The 12,296-nt window shown below is 38.9% G+C and overlaps 1 protein-coding gene across 2 annotated transcripts in view; it reads right to left on the bottom strand.

The window, feature by feature from the left end:
• The window catches only part of LOC141939427 (cytoplasmic protein NCK2), a 155,839-nt gene that overhangs the window by 116,186 nt on the left and 27,357 nt on the right, over positions 1 to 12,296 (bottom strand). For both annotated transcript variants that reach the window (XM_074859126.1, XM_074859128.1), the window contains one exon: positions 6,697 to 6,768. The gene's annotated coding sequence lies outside the window, so the exon portion shown is untranslated. The remainder of the gene's footprint in view (positions 1 to 6,696; positions 6,769 to 12,296) is intronic.

The raw sequence follows: 12,296 nt of genomic DNA, 5'->3' as shown, positions 1-12,296 counted from the left end.
ATCCCTGAAACAAAAGGGTATGAAGAGACAGCACAAAGGAAAGTGGGAGTTAAACCCAGGAGACTGCAAGAAGCCTGTGATGTCTTAAAATTAGACTCTAAAACTTCAAATCAGGGAAAGAAAAATAGACTGTAAAAGGTTTGTATCTGTATGCATGGTATTCTACGCTTTGTGTTACTACTGCCTTAAAAAATAAACAACAGGACAAGCTCATTTTCTCAGTCCTCTCTGCTTAGCACAATTTGAGCTTTGTTACTACAGTGCAAACAGTAATTGTAATCCAGGATTAATTAACCGAGTTATTAGAAACAGAATTCCACAGCAAATATACCACACTAACCCTTAAATATTTTTCCATTCTGTGAAATTCACCAATTTCAGCAGTTATCCAGGGTGTCCCTGGGTAACACACACAAAACCATTTGCCAGATATGAAACAAGATGAACTGCATGTACAATTTCTTCCTATTTATTAAGAGGCAGTATTTCAGCAAGCTGAACTGTTTTTTAATATCATAATACATTTGACGTAATATATACCATTTGAATGTTATATGGAATACATAAAGAGCACTACTGAAAATACATGTTTACAGTTTTAGCTATATTTCTACTACATATCAATTCTAACATGAACAATAAATCATTTAAAGTTCCCTCAAAGCCTCCACACCAGAGCTGCCTTCCAGCCATTATCAAATGGAGGAACAAGCCTTCAACTGACTTTATAAGTGACCTACGCCAACACTGCTGCGTCCTCGCTTCCGAAAAACACTAGCTCAAGCAGTCAGCCCTAAAGAGCTACAAAACAGGCATGGCACCCCTCAGAAACCTGATGGGAGGGGATCTCCAGGTGGTGTTTGCAAGCCGAAGGTTACAACAGCTCCTTTATGGGGCAGTTAGATCTTGGAGTAGCTCAGTGACATGGGCCTCAGCTGCTAATCTGGTTCCTCCTTCAGGAGACTTTGGGATCACCAACCCACCTCCGTGCCAATACAGCCCTGTCACACTAGGCAGTGCTAGCAAAGACTGCTCTCAGTCCCCGCCTCTCAAAAGCCTCAGGCTGACTTTCCCTGATGTATGTCTCTATGTACAACACTCACCCAAGTCATGAATGCTTTCATCATCTCAGGATACCTGCCCTGTGATGTAGCTTAACTGCATAAGCTATCTTGAAGTTTCTCAAGATCATATATCTGAAGCCACATCAGGTGTCCCTCAAAAGTACACTGCGTATTCCAATCTTCTAACTGAACCTGGTGTAACACAGGGATCTGTTTATTCAGAAACCACAGAAATGGGGGCTCAGTAACTAGTTCTGCCAGTAGCATTCCTCTGAACACTGGTCAAGACACTAAGGTTGGTCACTGCGTGTTTTGTGCTCAGTTCACAAATTCACTCAGGCAGAAGCTTAACCTTAGTTTACTCATATATATCTATTTTTTATATATATAAGTTAACCCATAGCTATATTCATGAGCAATACGCTAGATTCTTTTCAGCAGGCAAAGCTTTTTTTGGCTCAGAAAAACTGACGTGCTGGATAAGAAGACAGCCAAAGTCCATACTGGCTATCAAACCACAAAACTACTTCCACCAAGAAAAACGTGGTCATAGTTTTATTTTTACTAAACTGAATTTCCATGTGATGAAACCTGTACAGTGTTCTCCGATGAGGAATCCATATGGATTGCAGTGAAAATATACAGCAAAGGCCATTTGTGGGCCGTAACAAGTACCACAGATGTCTACAAACCTGAGTTGCACCCGAAGCTATCAAATCTGGAAAAAAATTATAGACCAGTGATGATTCTTAATAATCTATTTTGATATTATTAGTAAATAAAGGCATTCCTGTATTTTCATGCCAAGAACTATAATTACTACAGAGAGAAAATGTAGTAAAAAATCTAAAAAAAGTACTAAAATTACCTAGTACAGGGAAGATCAATTTATTTGGGGGTTATACCTGTAGTTATGGGGGCGTAGTAGTGGGAAGAAAATGTTCTTCCTTCCTGTCCACAATTACAGGTTAGAAAGTATTATGACACTAGCATAACCTAACAGGCAGAATCCTATAAATTCATTTATTATAATAAATGACTGTAAATATATTTAAGTAATGCTAAAGTTGCATTCAAAGGCTTAAAATCAACATTTCAGGCACCTAGGATAATTGACATAATCACAGGAAACTTTTCTTTTTAAGGAAAATGAATCCAGACATCCACTCAATACCTACATTTCATTCTCTAAATTACTGTCAGAATCAAAATTTCCCATAACTAACTCATATGAAATGCTAAGAATAGGTATTGTTTTCCTTAGGTTTAAACTCCTTAAAAACCAACAACTACAAACATGCTGATCCACAGAAAAACACCAAGAAGTCTTCTGATACAGCATCGTAGACAGTTCCATGAAGTTGAAATGTCTGTGGTGCTTTTTCCTCTTTAAACGAGGAGGATCAGTCTTTCAGAAGCTGTGAGCAGGTCCCCAGTCTCGCAGATGAGGAGCACATTTGTGTCATGGTTGTTCTGAGTACCTTTACAGACTAGGCTTTTCACCAAATGTTGTGGTACTGTAGCCACTGACGTCTGATCACAGCTTGGCAAATCTGTTGAGTACTAATGCACTGATAATTTTGCTTGTACCTGTTTGCTTCTGATCTCATCAAACAATCTCCCTCCTGCATACAGAGGTATCCCTGAAGAAACAAACAGTACATTCCATAAAGGTGTATGAAGTCTCAAAAATTTATACAATTAAAGAACACTTCCCAGAAGAGTTTATCTAAAATACAAAAAAGGATTGCAATAGTAATACGTGCCTTGAGCAGTTACTTTTCAAAATATTCTATTGTGAAAATACAAGATGCAATTTCTTTTCCAATTCAAAGACTGTAAGTGAATGAGGAACAAGTTCAAAAGTACAGAATAACACTATATACAATATGATGTTCTAAAATAGGTTAAATGCTTTTCAGATAGTTTCAGATTTGCAACAACTGAATAACTGTAATAAATGGCCAGAACATTATTCATCTGTAACTTCATGTTTAATTTAACTGCAAAAATGACAGATGTATTTTTTTTTTTTTTAAAGGGGTGCTTGCAATATAGGTGGTGTTTTTTTTGTTGTTTTTGGGGTTTTTTTAAAAGAAAGAGAGAGAAAACCAAAACCAACCAACTGAAAAAGCCAGCTTGCCCAGCTAGATAAAAGATGAGCTGGCAGGTCTTGACAACCACACACTAATTACACTGTAGTTCCAACTCAAAAAAATCCTGTGAGGACACATTATTGTCCACAGTTCTGTGAAGTCTAAAAACATTTTGAGTGTAATTTGTGAATATTTACTTTGTTGCCAATTGCATTTCCTCTTCAAAGGGCAAAAGGTTTACTATGTTCTGGTTCAACAAAGCATTTCAAGTGTAGACTTTACTGAACTTACACCTATGCATTCATTTCCTTTCAGAAAAGGCATTAGAATGCTCCATGTTTCGCAGAATCACGTCTTTACCAAACTGAATACAGTCTCTTACCAGAAACATGCACACAAAGAATAGAAAAAGACACAAAATATTAATACAGAAGTTAGATTTAATTTTATTACAGAAATTGTGTCCTCTAATTGGACACAGAAGTATTCTGAGTATCCATACTTTAAAAAAAGAAAAAAAAAAACACCAAACAAGTCACACCCCTACACCCAACCCTGCCAACTGATATGTCCAAATTTTGGGAAGTATATAAAACCTTCACCTGCTGTAAACACCTTCACTTTGGTTATGTTTTTTACCCCTCCCCTCTTTATGTTTTAGAGGGTAGAAGAAAAAATTACTCACAGAATCATCAAGGTTGGAAAAGACCTTGAAGATCATCCAGTCCAACCATTAACCTAACATTGACAGTTCCCAACTACACCATATCCCTCAGCGCTATGTCAACCCGACTCTTAAACACCTCCATGGATGAGGACTCCACCACCTTCCTGGACAGCCCATTCCAATGCCTAATAATCCGTTCTGTAAAGAAATGCTTCCTGATATCCAGTCTAAACCTTCCCTGGTGCAATTTGAGGCCATTACCTCTTGTCATATTGCTTGTTACTTCGTTAAAGAGACTCATCCCCAGCTCTCTGCAACCTCCTTTCAGGTAGTTGTAGAGGGCGATGAGGTCTCCCCTCAGCCTCCTCTTCTCCAAACTAAACAATCCCAGTTTCCTCAGCCGCTCCTGGTACGACATGTGCTCCAGACCCTTCACCAGCTTCATTGCCCTTCTCTGGACACGCTCGAGTAATTCAATGTCCTTTTTGTAGTGAGGGGACCAAAACTGAACACAGTAATCGAGGTGTGGCCTCACCAGTGCCGAGTACAGGGGTAAGATCACTTCCCTGTCCCTGCTGGCCACGCTATTTCTGATACAAGCCAGGATGCCATTGGCCTTCTTGGCCACCTGGGCACACTGCTGGCTCCTGTTCAGCCGGCTGTCAATCAACACCTCCAGGTCCCTCTCTGACTGGCAGCTCTCCAGCCACTCCTCCCCAAGCCTGTAGCACTGCTGGGGGTTGTTGTGGCCCAAGTGCAGCACCCGGCATTTGGCCTTATTGAAGCTCATACAGTTGGCCTTAGCCCATCGCTCCAGCCTGTCCAGGTCTCTCTGCAGAGCCTCCCTACCCTTGAGCAGATCAACACTCCCACCCAACTTGGTGTCATCTGCAAACTTACTGAGGGTGCACTCGATCCCCTCGTCTAGATCATCAATAAAGATGTTAAACAGGAGTGGCCCCAAAACCGAGCCCTGGGGGACACCACTCGTGACCGGCTGCCAACTGGATTTAACTCCATTCACCACAACTCTTTGGGCCCGGCCATCCAGCAGTTTTTTACCCAACAAAGCATGTGCCCATCCAAGCCACGAGCAGCCAGTTTCGCCAGGAAATAAACCAAATTACTCAAGAACCAAATATCACAGAAATAAATTCAACTCATAAAGATGACTCCAAACACCTATTTCCTTTAACAAAGCAGTGAATTTTTAAAACAAATTATTTTCACTGAACATTTAACTGAAAACTATTATAAAAAAGGACAAGAAAGAGATTCCAAAATTAAATACAAAATTTGGGCCATAGTCAGTACAATACAAGTTTAATTTTGAGTAGAAATTTTAGCCGAACTATTAGAATAATTTTACTATGATTAAGTCTACAGTTTGATGAAACATTGGCTTTAGGATTGTGTGCTTGTTTTGTTTTTACATTAACAGCCCTTTCAATAATATTATAATTTTGCTACCTACACAACACACAAAATGTATAAAGAAAACTTACTGGAGTTTCTACTCCAGAAAATTATTACAAAATATTTCTCATTATTAGTCTTTAAACACAAATACAAAATGTTCAAGGCTATATTCTGATCAGTTGGAAAGGCTGGGATTATAAATTTGTCTGTTTAAAGACATTTTTCAGATAATTTGAAAATGTAGTTCAAAAGCCAATTGCGGCATCTCAGAGTTTCTATTCTAGTACTTCAGAATTTCCTTCTCAGTTTGAAGGAAACTGAAACTTTTGCAAAAACATATGTAGATGTTATACTTAAGACTGGATTGCATTTTTAATTCTAACTGGTTCACCTGCACTTTATTAAACAAATTAAGTCTAATTTCAACATCTGATAACACTTCATTGAACAAGTATTTAACAGAACTCTCAGCAAATATCAAGGCACACAGTGACTTCATACACTGCTGTCAATTTGAAGGTTCCAAAATGTCAATAATTAGCCTTCATAACCTTGTTCTGAATAAGGTAGCATTATTTTTATTTTATAAACAGAGAATTTGAGTAAGAAATAATAAATCCACCTGGTAAAATAATGAAACTAACATTTCTAGTTTTCTGCTCCATGCTGCAGCCACTACAATGCTGAAAGTTCATTCAGTGTTCTGCCTTTTCGCTTTTATTTTTCAGTACAGTTGTAATGAGGTTTCATTTTATTAAAGGTTTCTGTTGATAGTCTCTACTATGCCACAGAGATCAACTACAGTTACTAGAAACAGACAACAGGGTGCATGAATTAACAGAAAGAAGAAAGCCAGACTCTACCACTACAAAATGAATCCTGTGGAAAACATCAGCTTCATTAGGTTACTTCAGGTCTTCAAAGCCAGCCCAGGAAGATACTCCATATATATGGAATGCAATTCTGTTCTACTCTCACAGAAAACCCACAAACCTTCTTTCCTCTCAATAATTTGCAAGCTAGCACTTAGTTTTTAGAATTCAAAGAACAGTATTAAGCCTGCTTCACCACAGGCTATGGATGGCCACTACTCCTCCATATCTCCCATACCACCACATCCTGCCTACAGCACCTTCAGGGGAAAATGTCCCAAGTCAAAGCAGTAGGTAACGTGAGACAGGAGCTAAAAAACAGTGGTAGCAATATCTAATGGTTAATTAATAGTCTGAGCCTATCCTTTTTTCTCGTCTTTTTTTGAAAGGAAGAGCTAAAATGGATTTGTCTCAGATCACTTAAGGAAAAAGACTTGCTATTTAATCATCCATCTAGCAGTTAAAAAAAAAAAAAAAATCAGAAGTACTACACTACATAAAAGCAAAACCCAAGCAACACATCCAGTTCACTCCTTATCTTTAGTTACGAAAATAACCACTGAACTTGAACCACTCACCTTTGGCACACTGTTAAAAGGATCCAGGCAGTGAAAGGCAGGACTCTCCAACAAAGTTAGGTATACTGCTATCTGAAACAAAAAACAACACATATTTTAGTTTCAGCACTAAACTTACAAGACCTTTAGCTAGGTAATTTACTTCTCATACTATCAAAATATCCTAAGAGATGCTGAAGAGCAGGCAGAATGGCTCTAACTTGATCCAGCTGTTTAGCCTGAATAGAGTCCATCTTATTTAACCTTTCCCCATGAATACAAGGTCAATTGAACCACAGACCATCTAAACCATCTAGGAAAGAAAGCAACTACAAACCTAGCCATCACAATAGAGAGAAAAATCAGTCAAGAAATGGAATTAAAAATTCAGACCAGGTTTAGAAAGATTACATTTTTAAAAGCACCATTATTTACTATTGCCTTCAGTTTTATATTAGCCAGTTTAACTTGCCTGTACTTCCTAAGAAAAGGGAAACGCTGTTACACGCAGAAAACTGAGGTACATCAGCAAAAGCATAGCCAGTAGTTTTGTGGGACACAACTATTTCCACCCAGGAGGCACTCACACACATTTGGATGTGTAATCCCACTGGATTACCACCGCCCTTGGTTTGGGGCCCTGTGGCACAGGATATACTGACCCAACAAGAGTGAGATCTCACAGAGCTGGCCACAGGGCTGGAGAACTCCATTAAGGGAAATTCTGGCTGGACGTAAAGAAGTCACGAGGGTGGATAAGCACAGCCACGTGCTCCCTGAAGAGTGTTGGACCTTCTTTCTGGGGAAGTCTCAAATTGACATGACCCAGCTGCGGCCTTAGTCTGCCGGGAGCTGGATGGCACAAGCCTCCAGAGGTCCCTCCCAGCCTCCATTGTTCTCTTAATTATTTCTAGCCACAAAAGTAACCTTTCAGAAGAGACTTCAAAGTATTGAAACATTTGTTTCTGTTTTGTAATGACGCTTCTAACTCCACAGGATGTATAACAAATTCAGGCAGTGCAAACCCATTAAGATGCAATCCAAAGAAAAGGAAAAAATTCTGAGCATGTTCCTGCACTGCAGCCCCTAGCTCATAAGGATAATATATTACAAGTCCTACTCAACCTGAGGCCACTCATGCACAACTTTTTCTGTTCTAAGTGTTCTTCGAACAGATTCCAACCAGTTGTCACTCTACAAAAGCATCCTATGAAGAAATTAAAAAGAGAAATTCATCCAATGATCCCGTGCATCATAATGAAGAGGGGGAAAAAAAGTAATGACAAAGGTTTTATAAATACCTTACACAGATGTTTAAAAGTGAGATTTAGACTTCCACCCACTAGTAAGTGGGGTAACTAAGCTACTAAAACCACAATTTGACAAACATATTGTTAAGGGGTAAAGCTTGAGAGAGTTGCTGCCCCTCAGCTCCCCAACAGCTGCAAGGGGAGCCAGAGCATTGCTACCCCTCCTGAAAAACACACAAGGAAAAAAAACGGAGGAAGGCAAATCATGAGGAAGTGTTATTCAAACAGAAGAGCCTCCTGATCCAGTTCAGTGCCTGAATGAAGATATGCCTGTGACAGCAGAGAGCAGACGAAACTGGAGGGTCACTACCCCCTTCTCTGCCAGGGTGCCCACTGCCTCGACAGGGTTTTGAGCTTTCTGCAGACACAGACCACGGCAACCACACTTTGCTGTATCAATTTTCCTACCCAGTTACAGACCTTAACTGGGCCTCACTGAAAGCTGTTCTGTATTTGAAATTGTAGGACAGGTATCAAGTAAATGGTAGATACTTTAATAAATGAAGCAACGTTAAAACCATGAGGTGGGGCAGATCTATTTTCCTACTGTCTGAATGTGTTATAGCACATGTTTTTCTCCTGTTTTGCTTCAATAATGCAAGAATAATGCTGTCTGAATGTGTTATAGCATGTTTTTCTCCTGTTTTGCTGTCAATAATGCAACAATATTTTTAATATTAAGGGGGAAAAAGTGCGAAAATAAAAGTAACTTCATTTTTTTTTTACGAGATCTTCTGAACAGCACTATCTTTCCCCTTCCTATCTCACAAATCATCTATTGTTCATTACTATCCACCACTGAAGTACTGTACCAAGCTTTTGATTTTGAGGTTTTTTTTGTTTTGTTCCTTTCTCTCTCAATACCGCTCTCAATTATTGCTTCCACCTCCACAAATGCACAGCTGCATATAGAACTTGAATTGGAAAGTGAGCTAAAAACCAGTACTGTTAATCATCAATACCTGAAAAACTAACGTATTTATTCATCAACTGGAAAGGAAGTACAGTTGGGGAAAATAAAGAGTCCAAATTCCATCTAAACTTATAAGAATGAGTCATGTGTTTATCTCAATATAACATTACTGAGTTCCTTCTGTACAGCAAGAATGGTTCTATTTTCACAGCTCAATTAAAAGTAGCTAAGAATGTTAACGGTGATAGTGCAAATAGTCAAAGAAAGAACATGCACGAGAAAACCTCATTCCTACCAACACTTTGAAATAAAACTCTTGTTAATCTAACAGAAACATGAGCACGAGATGCAGACTGGTCTCTATCCTCTCTGGTCTCAAATCCACAGCACTGAGACCTCTTTTTCTGTTTTTCTCCTGGTAAAAATCTTCACTTTGCTATGGAAGAGCCAGAGGAAGTTTTCTGCTACAAGTCACACTAAGAGTCAGTTCCCCAGAAGAGTAACCAATTTCCATCACACACCTCTGCAGCTCAAAGCTTCGCCTGCAACGTAGTGACTTGGAAAGTGACTCAAACTGCAAATAATTCACTTATACTTTAAATATATTCCTTGAAACAATCTTTACATTGTAGAAGTTCAAGTTCTTTCTTCTCAAAGGGCAGTAAATGGAAACAGTGGTTAGGGTTTGGGACTATCTGCCCCCAGGCAGAGGGTTTGCACCACACATGGGGTTTTCTGATTCTGCTTGCTGTGTCCTGCCAGCCAGGACTCTAGACAACTGTATTTGATAGCAAAGTCAGGCTGGGGGAATGAATAGTTAAAGCTTTGAGAGAACAAAATAATCTCCAACAACCTTCAAAAGCCTTAGAGTACACATGGCAAATGCTTACTGTCCACCCAAATGACAAACTGGCACAACATTAGAAAACCTGGGGGATGAAGTCAACAACTTTTGTGAAAGGCAGTGAGGCAAATGGAGGCACAGAGCCGGGCAGCTGTGTCCCATGGTATCACCAGTGCCCAACATTTCTGTATCACCTAGTGAGACATCCATTTGTCTCAATCCTACCACCAATACCACTGCCCTAACGTCAGCCCTACTGCATGCAAAACGCCATGGTTCCTTACCACTCATGACTGCCTTCATATCCTACACTTACTATGAGGCCCAGAGCAGAGGAACAGAAGACAATAACAAGGAACAGGAATGACAGAGTACAGGAACTGGATGAACACGTGATTAAAAACATGCAAGGTAGAAAGACAAATCTGTCTATGTTTGAGCAGCAACTTCAGTCACTCTGAAGACCAAGGTCTTCCAAACACAAGGACTATTCAAGTCCCACAGTTAAAAGCACTTTTGAATAGTCAGAAATAAAAGTTTAAACTTGATGCTTGCAAACAAGCACCAGAAGACAAGTATCAGTAACTTCTAATATAATAAGCACCTTACATTTAACTGTGTAATCTTTAAAGATTACAACCTTAAGAATAAATTAGTGCTCTTGTAATGATTATATTACAAGTAACATTCAAAGTTATTAAACACCTTTCCTTTCACTAATGGCTTTAATGTGCCCCATTTTCTTTATCCCCATGGCTAAAAGCCAGATTCAGACTTACAATGACTATTTCAATGACAATTCTCTCAGGCTCTCTTCCCAATACCCAACCACTTCCTATTTAAATTCTGACGTGAAATAGCTAAAATAATCTCTTTGATACTTAATATGCTAATACACAAGAATGACCTGACCATAAACCTGTACCGCACAGAGTGAGAATTTTAACTCCAGTGGCAAGGCATTCAAGTGACTCTGATAACTAGAATGAAATTCAGCGATTGACATATTACTGGTGACCTTCTGGAGAACAAATGAAAAGCATCACATTAATACAAATTCTCCTGTGAAGATCAAGCTGGCAATCTGCCAGTTCATTACACCATCTAGCTACACTCCAACATTAAATATTGCCTTCCTTTGTAATTGACTGAAATATGCTGGAGCAATTGCAGGTAACCACTTTGGGCTATTAAAGTATTCCATTAAGACTTCTCCATTAGGCAGATATTTCAAATGAAGTTACATCAAAATAGGCTATGTTCAAAATATTTTAACTATGGAGGCAACTGGGAAAGCATAATCTAGTCCCACAAAGCAGCAGACAGATCAGCCTAAATACTCAAAAGCTCAATGCCTGAATTTGCTCAAAAGGAAAAGAAACCCACCAAGTTTATTCAAGACTCTAGTATATGCTTAGTATTTTAACCTCCTAGTCATATACATCCTCACAAAACCCACTTAATATTACCTTCTTCTAAAGCTAAGAAAATAGCAATGTTAAAATACACAACTATTCTTTAACTCTGATAAGTTACTGATAAGAATACTACATTTTAAAACTAAGTATGAAACAAAGGGAGAAAACAGAAAGCAAGACTGGATTCACATTGTATTTAAGGTTTCAAAAAGGCAGGAAATTGAAATGTTGCATTACAATGCGTATAACATTTTGAAAACAAACAAAAAAAAATTCTTTCATGCTATGTACTGTACAGAACTAAGTTTTTCTTCTCTTAAGATTGTGGTTCCTTAACGGCAAGGAAGCAAGTGAAATGGGGCACAAGAACAGGTTCACTGCCTTGCACGCAGAAGACTGCCAGATACTTAAAATGCTGGAAAAGATTAAAGCCTGTATGCCAGCTGTGAAAATGAGACTAGTCCTTGTAGCAAAGACAAACTTCTCAGTTTAAACAGGCTTTTTAAGCAGTCCAGGTTTGGAGCCATCACCAGAGGCTGTAAGGGCTAACCTAAGAAATTTAGGTCTCTTCTGGACAGTGTACAAGCAGGAGGTGGTGTATCTTTTCTCTGTGCTCCTATCTGGCATGCAATAGGTGTAGTACACCTCGCAACCATGCTGTCTGTATCAAAGAGGAAGCGATTAGACATCTATCATTGGTCACTCAAACAATTCTATTATTTTTTTAAAAATAAACATATACTTGGGGGGTAGGGAGAGGAATGCAGCTAGAGAAAGCATGCAATGGCTCACACTTTAACCACATGCAATCGAAGAGGCTACACTGACCTATATTCTTATTTAACTCCTGCAGTCAAATGCGTATCCTCTGCAGACTCTGCTGTATACATGATATGTTTTCAAAAAAACAGAAAATTTTGCACAACCACCAACTCCCAATCTACTCATGAAATGCAAGTAGTTGATCATCTAAATAATATAAACATTTAAAATAAATGCTGTATTTCAAAAACCAACTTCCATTATCAGCTTCCTCTGTAGCTGCAATCTAAATACATGCATGACTAGCATCTTTTTAATTTGGAAAGAAATGAGGGTTACAGCTGGTAGTGACTGCATCTGCTAAGAATTCTACA

The sequence above is a fragment of the Strix uralensis genome, chromosome 2 (genome assembly GCF_047716275.1).
Source record: "Strix uralensis isolate ZFMK-TIS-50842 chromosome 2, bStrUra1, whole genome shotgun sequence".
Classification (NCBI taxonomy): Eukaryota; Metazoa; Chordata; class Aves; order Strigiformes; family Strigidae; genus Strix; species Strix uralensis.
This window is presented reverse-complemented; position numbering and strand designations above follow the sequence as displayed.